We start from the raw sequence: 10,708 nt of genomic DNA, 5'->3' as shown, positions 1-10,708 counted from the left end.
TAGTCTTGGGTCACATAGATGTATGATTTTTCATCACGATCACCAGTGTTCTGAAGGGGCTCAGAGGAAAAGCCCAGTCATTTTAAAATCCTGACTACAGATCAGATATCAGTGTAAAGTTATTTCTGTCCCAAATTGTACATAATAAGGGACCCCGATTTACAACAAAATGGACGGGTCAGGCGTTCATATGAAAGTGGAGGTCTGCACAAACCTGCACAGACATGGGCAGATAAAAAAACGTACACTAGGGACTGGAATGTCCTAGTTATGCAGCTGTGGAGAGTGTGTCCCATGATGATGCATCAGATTCAGAGCAGAGTGTTAGGGCCAGGTGGACATACATTTACAATTAAATAGGAACCACTAAATAAGAAGGGCACAATAACTGCACCATAATAGAAGGGTTTTTTCCACTTCCACAATAGGCTGTTAATCATGATCACGCCATCATATCATATTTCCTCCATACTTCCACACAGTAAATAATGTATGGAATTATAATTTAAAAGCATACAATGAAATCCCATTTAAGATGTTTACGCTATTTCAACTGTCAGATTTGTATTTACTTGAATTCTTTATTTAATTTTGTAATATTAAATTCAAACTTCTTTTTTCCACTGTATCCAAATATTGTTTCCAAGTCTTACCACAAATTACCGGATTAGTGTCATCTGCAAATCTACAAATAAAGCAAGGTGTAATCAATCAATTCTGATTACAATTAAAATCACTTATGTACAAAATAAATAAAAATCAATCTAACAATCATTTAAGGAGTTTTTATATAATCATACTGGTAGCCATTCTCAATTTAGCTACTTAAAGTGAAATTCCAGCGTACAATCATCCCAGGCTCTTTTTTTGGCAAATACACTCACAATTTTTTTCTTGTAACAGCAATTAAGGGAGATTAGCACAGGGCAGCATGGTGAAGGCATTAAAAAGTATTTTTTAACCAAAATAACCAAAATTTTTTGCTCAAAATAACAGCAAACCTCTGCAGCAGCATGAGAAGAGTCCCTACACAGAAAACAAGGCACCAACAATGTAATTAGTGAACCCAGAGTTTATTAAAAGAGTTTTTTAAAGACTTACCTACTGGCCCCTGTACCACCTCCTCTCGTAGTAAAGACCATTCCGAAGTGTCTGGAATTTTACTTTAGAGGAATACTTTCCAGATTTGAATTCAGCTCTGTGTCATGCAGTGTGGGCGTGTGTACAGATAAACGATGTTGGCTTCCCTCATGGTAGATTTCCCCACGTATTTCTGTGTATGTGACTAATGGCAACAACTTTTTTTTTAAATTGGTCCAGCATGAGCATGCCCTGCAGCCTGGCTGCTGTGAACCAGGCTGAGACTGATTATACACAGATGTCAATAGAATTTCTTCTGAAATCATATTTGGTTTTCTCCTGTTGGAGCCTGGATTCTGAAGTATTGCCACTTCAGATTTTGTTCCATCTACTCATAAAGGATAATTTTGTATTCGCCAAGCATTATTTAATATTACTGTACAAAGTTTCTGCTGCAAAGATCCTTCCATAATGTAATATACTTAGAAAGTTATATTGTATATGACCCAGCGGTGTTTGACTAAACTTTAGCATTTGTGAATATGGCTGATGCGGGGTGTAGCCTTGCCTTTTATCCAGTTCAATGTAACACAAGGATGCTTTCATTAGCCTTCAATTCTTCCTCAATCCCACCACACAGTTCGATATAAAATAAATGTAAAAGGTGACTCTATGAATAAATATGCCTTCATGTGTATTTATACCAAAAGCGTCCAACATTGGAGACAAGTGTACTCCCACACAAACACAGCGGTCACATCAGCACCGGCCAGCGGTGCATCACCCGCATTTTCATAACTATTACAGTCATCATTTTAACAAAAGAGGGTTCAGTGACATTGTCTACAATGCTAAAAAATTGGCCTACCATCAGTTGGCTCTTTTTAGGTCCTGTTAATAAGACCCAGAGCTACAAGGCACTTTGCACAGAGCCTTTTAGGTTCTCCAATACAAGGTAGGTTGCTGTGTTGAGCGCGGGCCTTGGAGAGCCTTGATGTCTGAACAACAACTTGGTAACTCAAGATGAATGCCTATATTCAAAGCCCTGCTTTACGTTTACAAATGTGGTGATTATGTTCCCCAGTAAGAGAGCAAGCTGTTCTTGAACCCTCGAGATAAAGAGCTTGTTTCCATCAACAGCGGAAGGCTACACTGGCAGCTGAGCTAAAAAGCACTGATGGTTTTCACTACAAGCTTGGAATTTTTACCCTGTTTTTTTCCCTTTAGTTCAAAATCCTTGGGCCTTATAAATATCAAGTGCTTGTAGTTACCGACAGTGTTGTGAAAACAAACTTTACTACCAATTAACCTTTATCAGAGCTGTTTAACTTCACACATTAGGTTTTAACTGTTAGCAGTTTTGGCAACTGAGCTCATATTTGGGATTAACTTATATGTGTGTTGGTTCCTGTTGTAAGAACTAGGGATGAGCAAGTACAGCATTATCTGTATCTGTATCTGTTTACCAATTATCCGTATCTGTACTCACAGTGGACTGGATTTAACCCGAAAGTGGGCGGGATTTAACCAGGAAGTGGGTCAAGTTGTCTTAAAATGGCCGGGGCTTACGACCGGAAGGGAGAGGGAGTGTGCGTGTGTGTGTGTGTGTGTGTGTGTGTGTGTGTGTGTGTGTGTGTGTGTTTGTGTGTGTAGCTTAATTAATTTGTAGTATTCATACCACTACTACCTACTATCTTTATTTTTTTATGGAATACAGCAAGAAAGTGTCAGACCCTCAGTTAACCTACTGGCCCCTGTACCAGCTCCTCTTATAGTAAAGTCCATTCAAGTGGATTACCAAAGTCAATCCAAAAGGAAGGAGTCCATTTATGATTTATTCCAGAAAAACACGTAAACGTTGTGGTTTGTGGCAGTTTTGTGAAAAATAAGTTAATAATAGATTTAAAAGGTTTGGAAAAGTCCCAGACAGCAAATTTTGTTTTCTGTGTAGGGACTCTTCTCATGCTGCTGCAAAGGTTTGCTGTTATTTTGAGCAGTATTAGTGGTTAAAAAAGACGTTTGAATGCCTTCACCGTGCTGCCCTGAGCTAATCACTGTTAGCCACGTCCGACTGTTAGCGACTGTAAAAGACCATTGGATGATTTTATGCCGGAATTAAAGTTTAAGCACAGTTCTACTCACATTGGTTCAACAAACTAGACTTTAGCCGTGAATGGTGCTTGGGCACGGTAGTCAGTGTGACTAGACCCTAAAAGCAGTTTTAGATCTGAACTGCCAATGCAAGGCTCTTGAATTCAGGCGTAAGCAAGTGTTTTATCTTATTATATTATGATGTGGAGTAAATACATTTTATGAATGTAGATAGAAAAGTGACTAATCTATAGCTCAAATGCAATTTTGTCTTTTTAAAGACAGAAAATACATCAGTAATGATGTACTAATCTGCTGTTGGCAATACAATATTTCAAGGGTGACATACCAGACTGCCTAAAACCTGCAACAAAGCCTTCACAGTAATTGATTTTTCTGTACATTCTCCGTGAGTAGTTTTAGATAACACTCTTTTGTCCCGCATACAGCGCCTTGCTGTAGTAATTGTCACAGGTGTAATTTGAGCAGTTCCTTTGTGTCTCTGCAACAGTTACATCCCCATTGGCAGTCAAAGTGTGTATCGAGACTAAATTGTGAGGGGAACAATGAAAAACATCATAAAAGCTTTGAAAATAAATCATATTTTTTTTTCTTCCCCTCTCTCACCACTCAGCCCACCATTTGTCAGAACACAGGTGGATTTTTTTTCTTTATCAGGGCAAATCTTTTGCGAGTGTTTGGAAACACGGCAGGCTTGACTGAAGCTGTGCTACTCTCTGCTTAACCCAATCGTCACTGTATTGGGTGATAAAGAATTGCAGAAAATTATTCCTCCTGGGAGCTGTAGCGATGAAGTTGCATACACAGCTGTTGAACAGGAGAAAACTAGCATATTGGGAGTGAGGACATATGCATGGGCACTGGGGCCCTCTCTGTGTCAACAAGCTCACAGAATGAGACCGCTAAAATTGCACAAAATGGTAAAGTATACAATATATTAAATACATTTAAATGGAAAAAAAGATTTGCACTTACATATGTTTAATATCTTATTGTAACATATTTTCATCATTGGGCTTGTATGATATCTTACAAAAACTTACAACAATTCGTATGATAGCTTACAAAATATGATGCTCTACGGTGACTGGTTTATGGCATCGACAGTTAAGTTTAGAAAACAAAAGGTGACGGTTAAAGGGTACTTTGGTCGACCTTTATTTTTTAACCCCATTACCCACTTGTTTTTCTGTGCAAGTGACAACTTTTTGAAAAAATTGGTCCAGTATTAAGTAGAGCACTGCATTCTAGCCACTGTGAACCGTACCACAATGTAATCAAATGGGGCACCTGCACACCGACGATATGTTCATCCACTAAAAGTGTTTATTTTTGTCACTGACAGGCTCAGATTGTTATCAGAATTGTCTGACTGGATTATGATGGAGAAGTTATCCTGCCCTATTTTAGTGTTAACACAGTAACTTTAGCTAATAGCATTAGCCTACTTCCACTCCACTCTTGGTCCAACTCATGGATATAGAAGAAAGAATGGACAGCGGACAGGGAAACTGGCGCCCATTCATTCCTATGGAAAGCTGCTCCGTGATGCAGGCTCCCTCTAGGATCATTTTCTGTTCTCATGAACGTGAGAGGACTTACCGGATGAAGAAATCTTTGCGTTCCCGAGTCCTTGCCCGAGCGCCAAGCATGAAACAACAGCAAGAAAAACATCGGACACGATGCACAAAAAGTTTGAGCAGCAGAGTTGTGTCTCTACTGGAGCCTTGTATTGGCTTAACAGAGACAGGACCTAAGCTGCTGGAGGTCTTTCACCACGGCTCTTTTTAGCCACACACCCTCCTCCTTCTGCCCATTATTCAATTTTGGTCGGGTTTAAAATTATGCCCATATACATTTTTAGTAGAGGGTCTGAAGATAATTATGTGCTTTTTGATTTGTATCTAAAAAAAAAATGGTGGCACAGGACCGCCACTTAAACAGGCGAGTGCTGCAGTACCACGCTTGGCCGCTAAGCCCATGGTGGCATACGACGAGAGCACCTGTCCTGGGGACCTGGTTCTACTGCAGACCTGATGGTCTGTAAGGTGCAGTGTATCTAGAGTTGTTAGGATCCATTTGTAGCACAACTAGCCACAACTTCTGCCTTTCTGCATCCAAAGGGAATGTTTGTCAATGAAAGCTGTGTGAGGTGGAGTTCCACATGTTGTTGGAGCAATTCAGAAATGCACCAAAACTAACCGTTTTTATAAAAAATGGTTTCGATAACACAAAGCGGCACTTCACAATACTCTCCCTCTCTGAAGTTCCACTCCGGTGTCTTCAGGCAACATCTAGTGAGATTTCAGGGTCTAAGGGCTGTTTGAAATCAGCAAGGGATAAGGATTTGGGCTTTGGTTTATTTTTCCCTCCGCCCGGTGATCGGTACATCTGGTGATACTGTTAAGTGTGCATTAGCATGTTTAGTCTCTATTTATACTATTTATATAGCCTGTGTGTGTGTGTGTGTGTGTGTGTGTGTGTGTGTGTGTGTGTGTGTGTGTGTGTGTGTGTGTGTGTGTGAAAAAGAAAGAGAATTTAAAATAGATAACCACAAGTGAGTCAATATTAAATTAATACATTATATGGATAAAAATGTGTATTTTTTGTTGTTTTTTTAAAGATTTTTTTTGGCGTTTTCATACATTTATTGGGTAGGATAGCTTAAGAGTGACAGGAAACAGGAGAGAGAGAGTGGGGCGACATGCAAGAAGGGCCGAGGTGGGAATGTAACCCAGGCCACTGCCTCGGTACATGCGGCGCCCGCTCTAACCACTCAGCCACCAGGCGCCCGTATTTGTTTTTTTTATTGAGCAAAACAAGTTTGTACACAGTAGAGATGTGGTGGCTTACTTTGTACACCTTCAGTATGTCGCGAGTAATAAGAAAAAATATAATAAATAACTAAAATTATAAATAAATTGTGTTACAGATAAATCAGGAGTTCCGAAGGATCTACTTGAGTCAACATTTATGTCCCAGCTGAAGCTGGAGATTTCCAAGATGAAGGGTGGAGCAGTTGGTCAGCACAACTGATGAAACTGATTCAGGTTAGGCAAAAGTACATATTTATTCATTAATTACACCAAGGACATCCCAGTGCTTATACTGACATGGAGAACCCGGGCAGAGCATGCTGTTGCCTTCTTGTTCTGACATTTGCTTTAAACCTGGAAAATCATTCAAAACCTTTAAAGGTTTTTCAGAAACACTGAGACCAAAACACACTTACAGATTCAAAAGGCTCAAAACTGGCCTAGACAGTTCTTGGGGAAATGCTGCTGATTTATTTGGTGTTCAATACTGTCCCCTCTGAGCTGCTACACAAGATATGGACTAACTCTTTTTTAGGGACTTGTCTCACATGGTGAGCAGAACTTGTATTCAGAGGTAGCCTAGGTACTTTCAGCCTGGAAAATGCCATAAGTGCCATAAATGCATTTTTGGTGCCTTCATGAATATTTCTGATATAATCAAAGTCAAATAGCCACCAAAAATGTAGGCCTACTTCAGTTCTTCTCTTGCTTTTGTATTTGTTTTATTAAATGCTTTTGTAGCTGTTGGACAGTTGAAATGTCATTCCCTATAGGCTTTGCCCCCTCTAACTGCAGGTTGCCCAAACATACAATTGAACTGGTCTTTTTACTGCAAAATTAGGCTAATGCATAAGGCATTGGTCTCTGCTGTGGATGCAGATAAATGGCGCCTGGTCTGTGATGCCCATTTGTGGGTGTATACCGAGAGTGTGATGTCTGCTAACTAACATTTACAAGAGAACCTGCATCTAAGGTCATAAAAACACCTTCTACTTTTGAAAGAAGTAAGCCTAATGACTAGCCTAATGCATTAGCATCATTTTGAGTAAGAACAGTGCAACACTGGTTGTTTCCCTTTAAATCCTAATACTATTGTTTTTTATGTTGCCTCTGGAGCGGGTGGACGTTTTGACCTGTTTGATGGCTGTGTTATGAAAACTGTCCTGCTAATGGTACATTAATGATACATTAACATGGTCAAAGAATCCCTTCTTTCTTTCTGTTGATTTTCAATCAGTACATGCTTTCAAAGATTTGGATCAGCTCGAAAACAGGACATATTTGTCGAAAAAGTAATAAGTAATGTACAGGTTCATGCAACTCAAACTGTTCTGTTTAAATTTTACTTATGGTTACACTCAGTTTCCTGACTATTTCTTGTAAGCTTTCCTATTATTATTATTATTATTATTATTATTTTCATTTACAGTCAAAGACAAATTAGGCTTAATCAATTCAAATTCCTTGTAGGCTCTACTCGTTTTTACCAGATGTCATTACTTACAGACATACAAAACATCTCATCTCATCTTCATCCGCTTATCCGGGGTCGGGTCGCGGGGGCAGCAGCTTTAGCAGGGGACCCCAAATTTCTCTTTCCCGGGCCACATTAACCAGCTCTAACTGGGGGATCCCGAGGCGTTCCCAGGCCAGTGTGGAGATATAATCTCTCCACCTAGTCCTGGGTCTAACCCGAGGCCTCCTCCCAGCTGGACGTGCCTGGAACACCTCCCTAGGGAGGCGCCCAGGGGGCATCCTTTCTAGATGCCCGAACCACCTCAACTGGCTCCTTTCAATGCAAAGGAGCAGCGGCTCTACTCCGAGTTCCTCACGGATGGCCGAACTTCTCAACCTATCTCTAAGGGAGACTCCAGCCACCCTCCTGAGAAAACCCATTTCGGCCCTTGTACCCGCGACCTCGTTCTTTCGGTCATGACCCAGCTTTCATGACCATAGGTGAGGGTAGGAGCGAAGATTGACCGGTAGATCGAGAGCTTTGCCTCCCGGCTCAGCTCTCTTTTCGTCACAATGGTGCGGTAGAGCGACTGCTACACCGGCCCCGCTGCTCCAATTCTCCGGCCAAACTCATGCTCCATCCTCCCCTCACTCGTGAACATGATCCCAAGGTACTTGAACTCCTTCACTTGGGGACTCATTCCCTACCCGGATTAAGCAATCCACCGGTTTCCTGCTGAGAGCCATGGCCTCAGATTTAGAGGTGCTGATCCTCATCCCAGCCGTTTCACACTCGGCTGCGAATCAATCCAGTGAGTGTTGAAGGGAACTGACCGACGATGCCATCAGGACCACATCGTCTGCAAAAAGCAGAGACGAGATCCTCAGCCCACCGAACTGCAACCCCTCCCCACCACGACTACGCTTCGATATCCTGTCCATGAAAATAACGAACAGGATTGGTGACAAAGTGCACCCCTAGTGGAGGCCAACCCCCACCGGGAAGGAATCCGACTTACTGTCGAGGATCCGGACACAGCTCTCGCTTTGGGTGTACAGAGATTGGATGGCCCACAGAAGTGACCCCCTCACCCCATACTCCCGCAGCACCTCCCACAGTATCTCCCGAGGGACCCGGTCATATGCCTTCTCCAGATCCACAAAACAAATGCAGACTGGATGGGCATACTCCAAAGTCCCCTCAAGGATCCTTGCGAGGGGAAGAGCTGTTGTTCCACATCCAGGATGGAATCCAAATTGTTCCTCTTCAATCTGAGGTTCGACTATAGGATGAACCCTACTTTCCAGCACTTTGGAGTAGACTTAACCAGGGAGGCTGAGTAGTGTGATACCCCTGTAATTGGCACACACCCTCTGGTCCCCCTTTTTAAACAGAGGAACCACCACCTCAGTCCGCCACTCCCTTGGCACTGTCCCAGACCTCCACGCAATGTTGGAGAGATGTGTCAACCAAGACAGCCCCTCCAAACCCAAAGCTTTCAGCATTTCTGGACGAATCTCATCAATCCCTGGGGCTTTGCCACTGTGGAGTTGTTTGACTACCTCAGTGACTTCCGCCAGGGATATTGACAATGATTCCCCATCAGCCTCCAGCTCTGCCTCTACAAAAGAGGGCATGTTAGTCGGATTAAGGAGTTCCTCAAAGTGCTCCTTCCACCGCCCGACTACCTCATCAGCTGAGGTCACCAGCGTCCCGTCCTTACTGTAACAGTAACTAAACAGCTTGGACGTTTCCCCGTTCCCCCCTCCTGAGATGTCGAATGGTTTTCCAGAAGCACCTTGGTGCCGCCCGAAAGACCTTCTCCATGACCTCTCCGAACTCCTCCCACACCCGCTGCTTTGCCTCTGACACAGCAGAGGCTGCAGCCCTTCTGGCCTGTCGGTACCTTGCAACTGCCTCCGGAGTCTTCTGGGATAACATATCCCGGAAGGCCTCCTTCTTCAGTCGGACAGCTTCCCTGACCACCGGTGTCCACCAAAGTGTTCGAGGGTCACCGCCCCTTGAGGCACCCAAGACCTTGAGGCCACAGCTCACCACTGCAGCTTCAGCAATGGAAGCTTTGAACATTGCCCACTCCGGTTCAATGCCCCTAACCTCCACAGAGATGCTAGAAAAGCTCCGCCGGAGGTGTGAGTTGAAGATCTCTCGGACAGGGGCGTCCTCCAGTCGTTCCCAGTTCACCCACACTCTGGTACCACGTACAATTAGGAGCATCCTTATGATCGAACATGGTGTTAGGTATAGACAATCCGTGACTAGCACAGAAGTCTAATAACTGACGACCACTCGGATTTAGATCAGGGAGGCCGTTCCTCCCAATCACGCCTCTCCAGGTGTCTCCATCATTGCCCACGTGGGCGTTGAAGTCTCCCAACAGAACTATCGAGTCCCCTACTGGAGCCCCATGCAGGACTCCATTCACGGTCTCCAAGAAGGCCAAATACTGCATATGCACAAACAACAGTCAGAGTTTTCGCCCCTACCACCCGCTGGCGTAAGGAGGTGACCCTCTCATCCACCGGGGTGAACTCCAACACCGCTGCGCTCAGCTGGGGGTTTGTGAGTATCCCCACACCTGCCCGGCGCCTTAAACCCTGGGCAACTCCAGAGAAGAATAGGGTCCAACCGCTATCCAGGAGTACTGTTCCAGAACCGAGACTGTGTGTGGAGGTAAGCCCCACCGGATCTAACTCCACCTCCCGCACAAGCTCCGGCTCCTTCCCCGACAGAGAGGTGACATTCCACGTCCCCAGAGCCAGCAGCGCACCCGCAAGTGGTTCCTCCTGCAAGTGGTGGGCCCACAGGATGGAGAGGAGGGAGGCGCCACGTCACTTTTTCGGGCTGTGCCCGGCCCGGCTCCAGACGGGGGTCCCGGGCTTCCTCCGGGCAGGGTCTCTCTTCCTCTTCCTCGTTTGTCCATTGAGTCTTTGTAAACCATTCTCAGTCCGGCCCCTCGCCTGAGACCACTTTTCCATGGGAGACCCTACCAGGAGCACTAGGCTCCAGACAACACAGCCCTCAGGTTCACAGGAACACACAAAACACACCCTGGTAAAAGAGGTCATAATCAGACAGAACGACTGATTTAGTGAAATGATGGCCTGGGAACGCCTCGGAATCCCCCAGTTAGAGCTGGTTAATGTGGCCCGGGAAAGGGAAGTTTGGGGTCCCCTGCTTAAGCTGCTGCCCCTGCGACCCGACCCCGGATAAGCGGTTGAAGATG

The sequence above is a fragment of the Echiichthys vipera genome (genome assembly GCF_963691815.1).
Source record: "Echiichthys vipera genome assembly, chromosome: 11".
Taxonomy (NCBI): Eukaryota; Metazoa; Chordata; class Actinopteri; order Perciformes; family Trachinidae; genus Echiichthys; species Echiichthys vipera.
This window is presented reverse-complemented; position numbering follows the sequence as displayed.